Below are 17,079 nucleotides of genomic sequence, written 5' to 3' on the forward strand. Positions count from 1 at the left end.
ATATATATATATATATATATATATATATATATATATATATATATATATATATATATATATATATATATATATATACACCTTTAATGCCCATTTCTTCACTAAAATGGACAAAAAGAAATATGGAAGACTTTGCCTTTACTTATTACGTTATTTTCCTTACACATATGCATGTAACACACACACACACACACACACACACACACACACACACATATATATATATATATATATATATATATATATATATATATATATATATATATATGTGTGTATATATATAAAATCTTTATTTCAGCTCAGGGCAATATACATGGAATATACAAATTAGAGACAATACAATACACACAATCTAGATACACGAGATAAAATGATGAAAATGACAATCGGCAATATCTACACAGTTGCTGAAGTAGTAGTAAAAATAGTTTTCATAATAATGGTAATGACAATAATAAAATTGAGAATAACAGCAAAAATATTAAATATGATAACAAATAAAAAACAGATTGCATAAAATTAATTTCCAGCTAGGGATCTCAGGTGATTACAGAAGCTAAATACGAAAAGTAAAAAAAAAAAACAAATCTAAATAATAATAATAATAATAACAGATTCTGCAGATGACACTTAATAACTCGGAAAAATAGGGAATAAGTATATCAGGCCACCCTTGTGTGAAAAAATATAGTCATTTGTGGAACAGACACCTCATTATCCCATCTTTCTCACATTTTAGATCTTCTTGCCTCACTGCTTAGGATGCATTGGATAAGAAAATTGCTGCTGTTTCCCATTCGGATGATCAGACTGGACATCGTTCGCCTAACAATGATTTTTAAATTATCCAGGCGGTTTTCAATGAGCATCTGTGTAGCAGAGTGGTAGCAAGTGTGTTGGTGAGGCGTTCAGAATGTCATTGTGAACAACGGTGATACGTCTCATGGCCTCTCGGGTATACAGTAGGTCATCCAAAGGGAACACCCATATATGCTGTAGCAGTACAAACATTACGTACACACACACACACACACACACATGTAAGTAAGGAAAAATAATGTAGGGGTAAAGGTATAGTTTTTCTTATTTCTTTAACATCCATTGTAGAGAAGAAATAAACTCACAATATTTCTTGCAGTTATTGGAAATGACAATGCTGAATAACAAGAGACTTAAATTCTTGCCACACGTGACCATTTCTCTTGGTTTGGTTTATGTAATTCTGAATGAAGCAATCTTGAAGGAACACCAGTCAGAACCACAGTCATGCAGGTTAACTTTTGACTTGGATATCTGCCCCTGCAAAAGGACCATTGAGGCACCTCTTACTCATCCTTGTCCATGGAATACAATTTCTCGTCAAAAGGCTCTTGAGATTTAAAGAAAATTTATGGGAAATCAACATGTAGCAGCTGGGCAACTCTCAGAGGACCTAACCAAAAGGTAAGTTGGCTGTTGGCACAAATATAATTTGTGTAATGCGTATCATCAGATCATTGCATGATCCTCAGTTATTTACGCAATTTTCTTATTCAATCTTTCTTTTCTTCCATTTGCAAAAGTTATTGGTACAGTTGTCCAGATTCCTTCCCAATAAAATTATTGTTTGTTCCTACACAAATACAAACCTTCATTCTTAACATAGGCTTTAGCTTGGAATGCGAGCAGGAACAGCCATTCAACTTTCAGACAAGGTCGTTAAGTACCGATGTTAAGGGGGAAGCCCTGCCTACTAGTTGGTTTGCACTCAACTTTGCTTTCAGCTGCTGTCATGCGAAGTCGTTGGCTACGCTTCACTGCCCGACTGCAGTTTACTTTTTGTGCTTTTTCTTTTGTTGATATTGAAATATATTGTTTGACAGTTGCTTTTCATTGTACAAACCCTTCAATCACTTAAGCCTACTGTGGAGAGGAAACCTCAAGTACTTAGATGCTATCCAGGGAAGGACAGGCCCTGTAACCAGTTCCTCTCCTTTATCAAGGTTGATCATCATACCTTATTTGTATCATGCCAGAGGCATGAATGTAACCAAAACAGCCCATGTTCAGAATGCAGGTCTGGCCTTCTGAGCAATGGGTGACATTTGCTGGAAGGAGGAAGAGAGAGAAGAAAGTTTCATTGGTGTCACTCCACCAGTGACACCAAAGATTTTCTTTGGTTCTGTCTTACCTCCAACCAAACTTTCGCCAAAGGAGGAATATCCCCTTCGCCTACTCCTATTGCTATGTTGGCAGAGAGCTGTCGAGAGGGAAGATGACCAGCTCAGTTCCCCTCCAATAGTCTCTTTTCACTCATAGGAGGAGTTGTCCTTGGGTGGACACTCGTTTTCAGGGCGTGGGGAGGCTGCCTCACCTAACCCGACTTTTGCTGCAGGTACTGTGGAGGCAGAGGTGCTTAGGAAGCTCTGGCCCTCCATAGGGCTCTTGGGGAAGCCAAGTGAGTCTTTCTTGATTGATCATTTGAAGTCTGTGAAAGGCCTTCCAGTAACTGCTTTGACCATAACTGTGACAGCTTCTACATTTACAGCATCCACCGGCTGTAGGATTGCCCCCACATCTTTGGCTACTCCACACATGGCTTCGATGATGTGCCCAAGGTGCTTCCATCTACTTCATCATTACATGATGTCCCCCTCCACACACTGCTGTCTAAGGCTGCCCTTGGCAAGAAGTCAAAGAAGAGGAGAAGAAAGTCATTGTTGTTGTTTCGTCTTTGTTGAGTGCTATTGCCTTTTCCCCTTTCTCTTCCAAAGCTAGCAAACAGAGGAAGAAGAGGGCTGCCTCACCTGCAAACGGGAAGTCTTTTAGAGCTTCCAGCAGCCAGCCCTCACCCGAAGAGAAAGCTACCGGGTCTCTCACCAGCAGTACTGAGAGTACTGCCACTCCCATTGCCAAGAACACAAGAGCAACCTCTGCCCAGGGTTCTCTGTACCCCAGGTGTACCAGTACTGGTCCTAGCAGCTCACCTACACTGGCTGACAAGGGTCCCTGGTCTGTGGATCCAGGCCCGGCTGCCAACATGGCATAACAAAAGAAGGTGAGCAAAGAGCACACAGGTGCTCCCTCACTTCCTTCCCGCTCTTCAATGACAGTGGCCCAGGAGTCCCAGGATGGTGACCCAGCCTGGTCACCCAGGCAAGGCAAGAGTAGGTTCCCTACTAAAGCTTCTAAGAAGGATGGCGCGTGCTCATTAGACAGCCCTGCCCACATGAGTGGGACTGCTCTCCTTAACCTGCCCATGGCCTCACTCACCTGTTGGGACCTCAGTCTTCAACAGGATGGGCAAGGCTGCTTGCAATCCCTCACCTTTCGCCTCCACCTCTGGGGGTTTTCAGGGAGCTGGACAGGCCCAGGGCTTGGGACCAGGACCATTCTCACTCCCATCCCAGCCTGTCCATAGAAGCATATGTTCTGGGTTCAGTCCTTGGACTGGACAGGATGTATGCTTGAGTGGTTGAGAGATTACCAAGGGGCTCTGAGTGTGACTTGGAAGGACCAGGACTTGGAAGGACCTGAGTTTCCTGTGCCCCAGGACTCAGACTCCCCAAAGTTGCAGAGGCATTTCATAGAGATCATTAAGATGATACGGCATTATAATGATCTCAAGGAAGAGACCTTGGCTTTTCCTGTTGACCATTCTTCAGCCATTGAGTCTTTTTGGGGACCCCAGAAGGAACCCTGGGTTTTGATCAGCTTGCCTTGGTCTAGAATTGCTGATGGGATTTTGGACCAGGTGAATTATCTTGTTTCTGAGCAAGATATTTCACTTTAGTCTATCTGGCCATGCAAGACACTTCCTCTGCCTCTAGTTCACCAGAGGAAATACTTTGTTCCATTGGAGAGCCCACCGCTAACCAAACAGGTTAACCCGGACCTGACCCGTCTGTGTCATGATCTGTTGCTGGAGTGGCTCCATGCAGAGGGAGCCTCCTTCTCACAGGCGGAGGCAGCAGCACTGGAATCGACTGCCAAGGACTCAGCTTTTAGGAGAATGATGATGTCAGGAGGTAGGGGCATTACCTACCCCACCCACCAGACAGCAAACCTGTGGGTGAACCTTGTTTTGAAGAGGAGAGATGCAGTACTGCCTCAAATCTCTAGGTTCGTTGGGTCCGAGTCGACATTGGCACTCAGGAACAGACTGGTCCTGGGGTTCACCTACCTCTTTGCTATACGAGAGGTGGAGGGCATGGTGGACAATCTTGTTCACGAGGCAGTGGCCAAGACATCTGGGTCTTCATGTGCACTGCCAGACTTTCTCAGCCTCTCGTAGAGGAACCCAGGCTTCTTATGCCCCAGTAGCAAAAGGCATGCTGTCGTGTCCCTTTTTGGCCATTCTTCCTTTCCAGGAAGGGGGCAAGGACAAGAAGCAGGTGGAAGACTCTCAGGGTGAAAGTCCTACCCACTTGCTGGTGATGGTGGGGGGATGCTTGTCGAACCATTGGGCAACATGGCAGTGATATGGAGCAAAGACCTGAGTAGTAGATGTCTTTTGGATAGGGTATCTACTACCCTTCAAGTATTCATCACCCCTCACCCTCAATCTGGTCCTGTTCCAGACATATGGTACGTTCCCATCTTACAGACGGATCTCATCCTTTGGGAAGAGGTAAATGTGATGCTCAGGAAAGGCTCTGTGGAAGTTGTAAAGGATCGGTCTCCAGGGTTTTACAGTCGCTTGTTCCTGTGGAGAAGGCAACAGGCAGCTGGAGGCCAGTCATCGATGTCTTTCCTCTGAACCGGTTCATTCGCCATGCCTGGTTCAAGATGGAAATGGTTCAGTCAATTCTTGATTTCATCAGAGAGAGCGACTTCACGTTTCAGTGGACTTGAAGGATGCGTATTTTCAAATACCCATCCATTGGTCCTCTAGCAAGTACTTCAGCTTTACTCTTGTTGGGGGGGGTGGTATTCCAGTCCAGGACACTTTGTTTAGGGCTCTCAACTACTCCCCAAGTGTTAACTTGCAAGTTCGGACTGATCTCAGCTTGGGCTCATTCACATGGGATATGCCTATTGAGGTACCTGAATGATTGGCTGGTCCTGGTGCTTCAGTTGCTTCAGGACAGAGACCATCTTCTCAAGTTTTGCCCCTACCTAGGGGCTACGATCAACTTTGAGAAGTCAGATCTCATGCCCAAGCAGAGGGGAAAGTATTTGGGCATGCTGATAGGTATGGCAGCAGCCAGAGTCTTCTCTTCAGACTCACATATCAGCAAGTTCACAGAGGCAGCCTGGAAGTTCCTGTCTTAACAGGGGTAACCTGCTCGGCAGTGGCAAGTCGTTCCTGGTCACCTGTCGTCTTTGGAAAAGCTGGTCCCTGATGGGAAGCTTCACATCTGATCCCTTCAGTTGAGGATGAAGAAGTTTTGGTCTCCAGCAAGGGACCCTCCTTTCTCTCCTATCCCTCTGTGGGAGGAAATCAGGAGAGATCTAGCTTGGTGACCAGACAACAGGAACCTCTTAATAGGAGTGCTGCTGGGCACTCCCCCTCCCAAGACGCTTCTGTTTTCAGATTCATCAACCGAGGGATGGGGCGCACACCTGGAAGAGTTATTACTTTAAGGTGTGTGGGACCAGAATGACAGACACCTCCACACCAACATCCTGGAACTCAAGGCAGCCGTTTTTAGCTGTACAAAAGTTTTAGGACCAATTGATAGGGTACTCTGTGGTGTTGATGAGAAACAACACCATAGTGGTGGCATATGTCAACAAGGAGGGAGGACTAGTTTCCTTTCAGCTGGATGAATTGGTGGTGCAGTTACATGAGTGGGTGATAGTGCATTCAGTAAAGCTGTCATCCAGGTACAATCTGGGGTCCCAGAATATGGTGGCAGATAAGCTCAGTTGTCAGATTCAGGTGATGGAAACAAAATGTCCCTACACCAGGACGTTGCAGAGAGGCCCTTCATTCTAAGGGGAGTTCCAATCATAGACCTTTTCACAACCTGGTACAAGAAGTTACTGGTGTTCTACTCATTTGTGGTGGACCTATGGGCTGCAATGGAGGATGCATTCCAGTACCCATGGGACAGCTTAGATGAGTATGCCTTCCCTCCATTCTGCCTAATTCGTCAAGTGATCAAAGGGTCATGATCATCACATATCCCAGGTTGACTCTGATGACTCTCAAGTGGCCACATGCCGAGAGGCATCTGGACCTGCTGGCTTTCTTATCCAAGGCCCTGAGAGAGATTTTCCCATAGCACAACCTTCTGTACCACCCACATGTAGAGAGGTATCACTAGGAAGTGGAAGCGCTGGCGCTTTATGCCTGGAGACTGTCTCCCACGAATGAGAAGGTTTTCTTGATGTGCAGCAAAGAAGATATCTGGATGCCTGCAAAAATCCTCTGTATCTGTGTATCAGGAGAAAAGATTCATCTTCTATGCATCTCTCTGGCCAGAGCTTCTCTTCAGCAGGTAGAGGTCTTTCTTCTCTTTCTTCGCCAAGAGAAGCTTCTCTTAGTTTCAGCCATAAAGGGCTATAGAGCTGCTCTTGGCCAAGTCCTTTGGTTGAAGGGGGATAGATGTCTCGTCCCCATGGGAGATCTCCATGCTTCTGAGAAGCTTCAAAAAGTCTTGCCCATCCAGGGGACTCAGACCCCCTGAGTGGGACGTGTCTCCCATCTTGAGGAGCCTGACTCGAACTCTGTATGAGATGTTGCAAGAGTCATCAGACAATGATCTGACCCTCAAGGCTGTTTTCTTGCTTGCCTAGTCTTTAGCAAAAAGAGCAAGTGAGCTTCATGGCCTTTCCTTTGATGTTAAGCGCTCGGGGGCATCAGGATCTGTTATGCTTGAGTTTATCCCAGAATTTGTGGTGAAGACTCAGGATCCTTTGGTCCCTGACACCAGATTTAAGTTCTTTTTGATCCCCTACCTAGAGGACTTTGTAGGTAATGATCTGTATGAGATGCTACATTGTCCAGTTACGGTGCTGCTGGCACCACCTTAAGAGAACTTGGCAGCTCAGGCCTGAGTGTCTACACCTCTTCATTAGTACTGGTTCGACTAAGAAAGAGGTGTCCAAGAACACAATTTCCTTCTGCTTTTGTGAGACGCTCAAGTAAGCGTACTCTTCATCTGGTGAGGTAGACGGGAGTTTGGTATGGACGAGAGCTCACAAAGTTAGGGGGCATTGCCCCATTCCTTGCATTCCGGAAGAACCTGCCAGTTTTTTACCTAGATGCTGTGACATCAGTATCCATAATCATTCAGTCATTCAACCTGTTGGTTCAAGAGGTATTTCAAGCAGGTGTGTAGTCCCACCAGACCACATTCACCTCGTTCTACCTTCCAGTCATTGCCCACAGGTCCCTGGACATGTTTTCCTTGGGTCCTGTGGTGGTTGCCCAACATGTTGTGTAGCTCATCCAGTTCCCCAAAGGGAATGGGTAGCATCTTGTCTAAGATGTTCAGTAAGTGAGAGAGAATGTGTATGAGTGACTGGTCTCCTCCTTTTTCTCTTTTACCTTCCTCTCTTGTAGGGAGAGAGACAGGTAGCGAACTGTCACTTGCTGGACACACGAGTTATGTGAGTGCACGATAGGGGTACCCTGTCTTTCATCTTTTTGTAGATTGATTAGATGTATGTCCCCCTCCCCCTTCTCTCTTGACAAGGTGAGAGAGGGATAGACAATGAAACAAACCTTTTGGTTTTTATTGGCAAGTATTAAACCCGTTGGTTTTTATTAGCAAGTTTTAAACCCGTTGGTTTTTATTAGCAAGTTTCTTTGTCTCCAACACTTTTGAGTTCATCCAAGCCTTCTTCAAGGTAATGATACAAACACATTACTTTAAGCCAAGAAGTCTAGCACTTGCAACATCCCATACATTCAACAAGCTAAAGGTGCGGGATTCCTTCTTCATCTCTTCCAGACCAGGAAAGTATTCCTGGGTGGATAGAACCAACCAATCAGTTCAGAGATTTGCCCAAACTCTCCCTATCAATGGTTATAGATAAGTAGGAACAAACTGCAAATTTTTTAAAATAATTTGAATTTTTCATAACATACAAACCTGAAGGTCTTTACATTCACTTCCCACCTCAGCCTCCCCTCATTCTGGTATCTGGGCCAAAAGGCAAAGCAGAGTGCAGACAACTAGTGGGCTACACTTTCCCCCTACCATTGGTAGTTAACATCCTTGTCTGAAAGTTAAACAGCCTTTCCAGCTCCCGTTCGCAAGCTAAATCCTATGCAAAGAACTTCAGGTTTGTATGCTAGGAAATACACAAATTACTTTAAAAATTCGCTATTTTATTTATATTTTAGCTTGCCTCCCCTCATTCTGGTACCTGGGCTAAAAGACAAAGCAGAGTGCAGACAACTAGTGGGCTACACTTCCCCCCTACCATCGGTAGTTAACATCCTTGTCTGAAAGTTAAACAGCCTTTCCAGTTCCCATTCATAAGCTAAATCCTATGCAAAGAACTTCAGGTTTGTATGCTAGGAAATACCCAAATTACTTTAAAAATTCGCTATTTTATTTATATTTTCATTTAAAGTGTTCCAACTAATTTGTCATCTCCTATTCTTGTAACTTTCAGTCAGCACAAGTAGACAAATAAGATATTTAATTTTAAAGTTGTCTGAAATTAAAACTACCTGGGCATATCCATTTGTAGGTAGTAAGCTACTCTGTTTATGGTACCTTTCCAAGTGACTACTACAGTGGACTTGAAATTCTTATTCCTGAAGTAACAAAAACTTACCCTGGCTGGAGTGTCCGAGTTTACCATCATCTTAACATGTCAGACTTAGCCTTCACGAACTGGATGTGTAAGTTAGCATGCAAGTACCCACATCTGGATCTGTGTCATACAGACTACCTACCAGGTTGGTTAATACTGTTTTCACTTTGGGATGAATGCTTTCATCAGTCGTTAGATTTCATGATGGGAATTGATAGTTTTAGTAGATTTCTACAACCAAGACAATCAACTGACAGCAGGTCTGGAGGTGTATTTATCTTAATTTTAAAACTCCAAAGCTTTTTTTAATATTATGAATGGTATGTTTCCCGTTTATATGAGAAAAATTGGATTAAAGCATCATAACATTTATTATTTAGTACAAAAGGTCAGTTGTTTCTGGGCATATATCATTCATTACAAGATATACAGTATATCTGTTTGTTGATGTAACTCTCAGTACCATTCATCGAACCGTTCATGACAATGAATCATTGAAAGTAAAACTAGCAATGGGAGGCACTGAAAATCTTAAATAATTTATCTAAAAATATAATTTATTGAAGTTTAAGTCTCCTTACATAACACCCTACCTCTTGTTTACCTCTGCTGCTTTTGCATGAGAGAAGGGGAAAAGTTAAATTGATAGTGAGCAGTAGTAGTCCACCTGTGATTTGATTTTTATGTGAAGTATTATACTCTGAAAACCCCTCACTGCAAATAAGTTTTGTGAATAAATTGCACTCAGAATTTGATACCTGAAACAGTGGTACAAAATTACTAGAAAAGGAATGCAAAGTTCATGGTGGGCATCAGGATACGACAAAATGGTAACTGGCAGCCTGCAGCATGCCTGGTTGTTGTGGAGAATAGATATTATTATCACCTGCTTAGTTGATAACCATTATAGTACATGCAGTAATTGGGATGGAGAAGGTAGACATACTATGTAGAACTTTCCAGGCCTACTAGCATAGCAACAGTGGCTTTGCACATGTGATATAAGAATGTGTGAGTCATGTCTACCTACACGTTGTCCAGGAGCTTGCAGGAGCAATAAACTTAATGACAGGGTTTACATGAAGAGAACACCATACTCTGTTCATATTTAGTATCCTTATAGGTTATTACGAACATTCAAATATGCCAGAATTCTATACTAAAGATGAATTAATTTCCATAAGTCTCTTTGGCCTTTTATTCTAATCATTTAATATTCTTTCTGTCATGTATTTCATAGAGGCATGGTAAATTAGTGAGAGGTTATAATTACTTGATCTTTTTTCAGTTCTAGGTAACATAAGTAAAGCAACAGGTCGAGCATGGAGGTTCTCTGTGATGGGGGATCCATTAGTGAACTGGTACGTGGTCCGGGACACAGACTCCCCCATACTGCAGAGGGAAGTGGATGCTGTCAAGATGTGGCTCTCATCTGGCACTGTTAGTCAGCAGAATATTTTCACCCATAATCAAGTTACTGAGAAATTATACCTGAAATTAACCCCAATCTTTGGCTTGCCATAAAAAATATAGAAGGATAGGTGTTACTGATGAAATGATATTGAATATTTCCCTCCCCTCAAAATTTGTTGGCCACATTTAGTGTCATAAAAATAATTTTTTTAGCTGGATCCTGAATGATATCTATCATGACAGTCCATAATCTTAACAGTGTTTTCATGTGATGCGAGACCATCCATATCATGGCGTTCCAATGCTGGGCGGAACTTGGGGCGGCTGCGGCATGTGGCATGAAAAAGAAGTTTGTTCTATAAGGGACACGATTTTGGAAACCTCTCTTTCCGTTCGAGCAGACCAGTCTGGAGTCTCGGTAAATAACAGCATTATTTATTTAAGGCAATGATAGAGTCTTTAAACTACGAAGTGGTAACGAAGCTGACATTAGGCCATCCAGTGCAAATCCAAAATGATGTAATAATTATACTTCCATACGAATCCTTGATTAGTTTTAAAAACAAACTGTACATTTTTTCTGTACTGTTGATTACTAGGAAAATACATTTTTTTTCTGCGTTAATATTAGTTAGTGATTCAGTTCTTTGTTTCCAGAACAAACTTTGGCCATTAGCGAAGAAGAACGTGACAGTTCATGATTCATACACTTGCACGCACTTTCCTGGATCGCAGCCGTTTCCTTCACAGAGAGTTAACTTCACTTACGTTGGAGAGAAATCTCTCATGAAAGCGTTTAAAAGAAAGAGTCTTAAAGAATGTCCATCGAAATGTCGTCCATTGGAACACCCCAGCTGGTTATATTGTTGAACATCATTTTTGTATTTATGTTGTGTGGAAAAACAATGAAGATAATTTTAACCAATGTTATCAAGGCAGAGTCCCTGAAAGTGCCACGCTTCTACTGTATGTGCGGTATAAAGAGGTTTTAAATTTGCCACATATATAGACGTAGCATTCTATTGGACTGACAGTGTTTTATACTAGAAACTTGGACTACAATTTGTAAATAAAATAAATCTTGCATAAAAAATAGAATTGTCCTGTCTTTAAAATGTATTATCAATAGAAATTTAGTAATTATTCTTTGATTTAGTACAGTTCAATTACACGGGGGTACACGGCTGCGTGAATGATAGGCCTACACAGTCATTTTCAGGAACACACTGGGCTGTATGCACAATGAACAATCAGAAGAGTTAAATGGGATACATATGTGTTTTTTTTAGCATTTCTATAATTTTACCATGCTATATTTGCGATAAACTTCCAAGTGTTGAACAGATAGTTTTGTCTTGATATATCTGATATATCTGCTATGAATCTGAAACCTTGCATTCCTTTATGGTACTTCCCCATCTGTATTTTCTTGCTTTGATGCCAGAAATGTTTTTTTGGTCACAATTTGCTCACTGATATATTATCCGTCTCTAATATACATATATTATTTCTTGTACTTTTTACTTATTCTAAGCAAATATTTATTATATTGATTTTCCATGTCCCTCAGGTGACTTGTAACCAGAATTGTTTACTGCAGCATCAAAAATACTTTTGTTTACAGATGGCATTTGGCTGTTTTCCGCACAGAAAATTGTGTACAGGCGAGTATAACTCTCAGTAATGTTATCTACAGTACTTTTAAATCCTTCCAGTCGCCAGTATCGCTATTTGTTTTTAATTCTTTAATGATCATTCTATAATTACTACAATAATTGCATAATACTCTTAACTTTCTGATACTCATTTTTCTAAATTTGCGTTGAATAACGGTATCAGCCATAACATGAAGATATTCAATGCACTCAGAACTCCATAGGAAGCAATTATTCTGTAGCAGACGCACCAGTCTGTCCATGTACACAATAAACAGTATTCAACTCTGTGAAAATCCTTGTTGAACACCAATTGAGGCATCTATCACTCCAGCATGCGGGATGTGTTTTGTACAAGTGTGCATCACTTTATTTGCTGTTCACATTCTATTATCACAGCTGCTCTCTCTAATATGTTTATCATTTTGTTCCATAATAAAATGCCACATTCTACTGTAGAATGCAGTTGAATATCAAGTTAAACGTTAAAGTTCTCTTTTGTTCTACATATCTTTTTTCTAGCTACAAATCTTGGATTTCTGTGTGTTACACTAAGCAAATAATTAGGGATCATTATTTATATCCCCAAAAATTGGGAGTGACATTTTGTTGCCTCATTTAAATGATAGTTTAAGCTTATTAACACAACATGATATGGGACACCTTGGATTTACAACTACAATATTCAACAATACCAGAATAAAAAGTAACCTATTCCCTGATAGCAAACCACCACCGGGGGCGTGGCGGCACATGGCACGTGCCCCCCCCATGAAAAATAATGACAAAATAATAATATTGACGATTTATACACTTATACATATATGTATATATATACATATATATCGACGGGGTAACGAGGGAAAGCACAGAGCATTTTCATGACTTATTGTGCCGACGTTTCACAAACCATCTCGGTTGCATTTTCAAGGCTGTAAAAATTTTGAACACCATTTTACTCGTAATGACTCTTAGAATATTTCGACAAAATATATAGATTTACTACATTGACATCTTCAGTAAAAGTAAAATATAGCAGAATAGTGAAATTTAAAAAACAAATCAGAATACAAAGATGTAGGAAAAAAAACTTTAAAAATTTAAAAAACTTAAAAAATGTAAAAAAGACGTAAAATAATCTTGACATCACTGGTTACATCAATATATTTAAAGTGAGACAAAATAAAATTAGTAAAAAACCAGCAGTAAAAAAACGAAAAAATTAAAGGTCAAAATAAAATTAATACTGCTAAAAGAAGAAACATAAAAGCGCAAAAACACTACGGAGTAAAACACCCACCCAGCGGGCAGTATCAAAGAGAAACTAAACAGAAGAACCTTCAGAGACCGAGAAACGAAAGACGAAGTGCAATGGGCCATTACGTAATGTACAATTGGATGGAGGAATTCTGCGAGTTTAACGACGGAACTAGCTTTTTTATCATTATGGACTCTAAGACATGAAATTCGTTTTCATTTTGTATGTGTCCTATGATTTGGAAATCTTTGGCCTCTATGTGTGTTTTACAGATCTTTGAGTGATTCCGAATATTTGATTGTTCTGGATTGGACAGTCTACTCCCTGTCCCAAAACTTACTCCTCTATGAGAGTCCAAGCGTACTTTTAGTAGCCTTTTTGTACATCCAACATAGGTCCCTCGACTACATCTAGGGCAAATATATTTGTATACAACGTTGGATATAAACATTGGACTCAGCTTGTCTTTGTATATGAACAGAGAACCAATGGTGACTGGGTTCTTAGGAATAAGTTTCAAGTTTAGGGCTGGTAGTTCCTTATGTATTATATCAATTAGCTTTTTTCTGAAATTGTCATCATGAAGAAACGGAAAACTCGCATACATTTTTAATTTGGGAACAGTGCTGATAGAGATAGGAGGTACCATTTTCCGGTAGAGTATTTTATTTAAGTACCTGAGAAAGAGTTTACGAGGAAAACAATTGTTTTCAAAATAAATACCTAATTTAATGATTTCGTCGTGGAACCCAGTCACCATTGGTTCTCTTTGATATTGCCCGCTGGGTGGGTGTTTTACTCCGTAGTGTTTTTGCGCTTTTATGTTTCTTCTTTTAGCAGTATTAATTTTATTTTGACCTTTAATTTTTTTTTTTTTTACTGCTGGTTTTTACTAATTTTATTTTGTCTCACTTTAAATATATTGATGTAACCAGTGATGTCAAGGTTATTTTACATCTTTTACATTTTTAAGTTTTTAAATTTTTAAAGTTTTTTTTTCTACATCTTTGTATTCTGATTTGTTTTTTAAATTTCACTATTCTGCTATATTTTACTTTTACTGAAGATGTCAATGTAGTAAATCTATATATTTTGTCGAAATATTCTAAGAGTCATTATGAGTAATATGGTGTTCAAAATTTTTACAGCCTTGAAAATGCAACCGAGATGGTTTGTGAAACGTCGGCACAATAAATCATGAAAATGCTCTGTGCTTTCCCTCGTTACCCCGTCGATGTGGTTTTGAGCAGTGGCTCCTGTTGTGATTACATATATATATATATATATATATATATATATATATATATATATATATATATATATATATATATATATATATATATATATATATATATATATATATATATATATATATATATATATATATATGTATATATATGTGTATGTATAATATGAAAATTGGGGGGCACCCATGAAACTTTTCTCATATCCCTGCAATAGTGTTAAAATTTCTGTTTGTATAATTTATTACTTTTTAATTCTCGATTCAATATGCAATCATCTAGCACCGGAATATAGGGTAAATTCCTGTGTATTTGCTATAAATATCATCCATGTTTTCTGTGCTCTCTGGATTCAGCAGAATCTCAAAATGATTCTTGTATAACTCTCCTTTGGTTGATAATCTCAACCACTTGATGAAAGCCTGAATTGATCAGAAATCCGCCTCTACATTGCTAACATTCTTTAAGGTTGGATGAGGAATGTTTTGTATACTAGAGTTGAATAACTCTGCATCAATTTCTTTATTATTTATACATTTTCTCAGGAGTGACTGCTGAACAGGCCATAACAACTACTGTGCTGGTACTTTTTAGCATCAAAGTAACCAATATTGATACATGGCTGGATGTACTGTCTGTGGGGTTGAATAAATCTAGTAAGTCCACCAATTAACGAACTGAATACCACACAGAACTTAGCCAATGCAGCACCATCAAAATGATAAAGTAGCTCACATGCGGTTGATGTATCCCTAAGATTAATGATAATTGTTTCTAAAACATGTTAAATATAAGTGGGAATGTTGAGCTACACCCAAAATTTAATAATAGTAGAACAATTTTAAGGTTAAAGGTAAAAATACATTCAAGATAGTTTGTTACAATTAAATTCCATAATATACAAACACTACTAACGAATGTAGGAAGGTAGGAGACAACCTAGGCATTCTCCTCTGGGCAAGATGCCAGTATTGCGCTATTAAGATCAGGCACTGTTTATATATATATATATATATATATATATATATATATATATATATATATATATATATATATATATATATATATATATATATATATATATATATATATATATATATATATATATATATATATATATATATATATATATATATATATATATATATATATATATATATATATATATATTTAGGACATGAGTGCCATGAGAGTTCGGTGGTTCTAGAACTACCTGGACCTTCTGTGCTCCCTACCCCTCTTCTTCTTTGAGTTCCTTCGAACTTTAGACTGAGAAGGCCCTTTGGCCAGATCCATGGGTTTTGTGTCAACTGGCGAAACAGGCACTGAGCCGACTATTGCCTTGGCTGCTGCAACAACCAGGACAGCAGTGGTGCCAACTAGTTCTGACCAGAGTTTCCCAAACTTTTTCAGGCTGGACAGATATGTTGCGAGCATTATTATTTTTTGGGGTGGTTTGCTTCAAATTGAAAGAACAATATTAAACCTCCACATCGGTGCCATCAGTCTTAACACGTTCGGGACTCGCCCCCAACCGCCCCCTTTTGCCTCAAAGAAGATCGTCCACCAGAGTGGATGTAGGAACCACTGTGAGGTTTGCAGGTTGCAGGACCAGATCGTCCTCATGGATGGGTTGCAGGTTGAGACCCTCATGCTGGTGGCCCAAGCTTCCGCTGCAGTCAGGGGAATCCGGAAAAGACCCTACTGAACTTCGGGCTGGCTCTTGGCTGGACACTGGTAGTGGGGCCAGACTGGTGGACGAGAGGGAAACTGGATTGAGGTCTCCTGAAGAGAGTTCAACAGTGTGCTCTGGCACTGACACTAAGGCAGGCTCAAGCGTAGGATTTGGAGGGGAGGCGTAAGCAGCATCAGGGCCAAGAGTGCTGAATGTCCCTTTGGGTATGTGTTGCAAAGTGCCAGAATCTGACTCTGGCTTAGGCTCAAATGGCCATACTGGGAGGAGCACTCTACTGGCCAGGTGTAGGCACTGGCTGTGTCTCAACGGCAGGGCTGGAATGAACATCAGCACCTGGCGGAGACTTGCAGAGGGCAGGACCCATGGGAGGCCCAGAGAGGGACTGTGAAGGGGGGTCCTGTCCTAGGAGGTCATAGCCTCCCGGAATATTATTGACTACTCCAGTCGTATAAATCCTACTTTTATGGGGCCTGGTGACCCTCAATCGGACAGTTGGGAGTGTTAGCTTCCAATCATCGATGCCTTCAACAGTTACGGGGTTGTTGTATTCCATTGGGTACCTTGTCTTACCTTATAAGGGAGATTTGAGTGCCAGTGTCCTCAAATGCAGAGACCTGTTGAGCGCGGTAACGACCTCGAACAGGTGCAACAAAAATAGGTCCCTCAGCTGGGATTTCTAAAGAGGGTGAATAAGTGGCTGCCAGAGCAACGACGGCGGCAGTTTTCTTTCCAAGGCCATCCCTGAAAATTTTTTTTTTCTTTTATTGATTAGACAACAATCTTTACACTTCTATAATATGCACTATTTACAAAGTATTCACAAAGTATTTACAAATTCATCTGTAAAAAAGATGTTCATTTTACAGCATCTTGATAAGACGTATTTGGAAAATTTAAGTTTATATCTAATAATATTTATTATACAATTTACATTTAAGTTATCATCTCTACTTGCCCAAACCGCATTAACATATTCAATAACTAGCAAGGACATTGTGTTGTTTTGTTTTTTAGTTCTTAGTTGAAAGTCTAACATTCAGGTTTTAATTGGTTGGTCACATTTAACATCAACAATTTTTTTCCAAAAGATCCTTAAACCAACTCCACACTGGCTTGATG

The 17,079-nt window shown here is 40.2% G+C and overlaps 1 pseudogene; it reads left to right on the plus strand.

Moving 5' to 3' along the window:
* Positions 1 to 12,252, plus strand: part of LOC136848953 (uncharacterized) — a 54,327-nt pseudogene extending 42,075 nt beyond the window's left edge.
* Positions 12,253 to 17,079: the final 4,827 nt, after the last annotated feature.

Source organism: Macrobrachium rosenbergii, chromosome 2, assembly GCF_040412425.1.
Source record: "Macrobrachium rosenbergii isolate ZJJX-2024 chromosome 2, ASM4041242v1, whole genome shotgun sequence".
NCBI lineage: Eukaryota > Metazoa > Arthropoda > Malacostraca > Decapoda > Palaemonidae > Macrobrachium > Macrobrachium rosenbergii.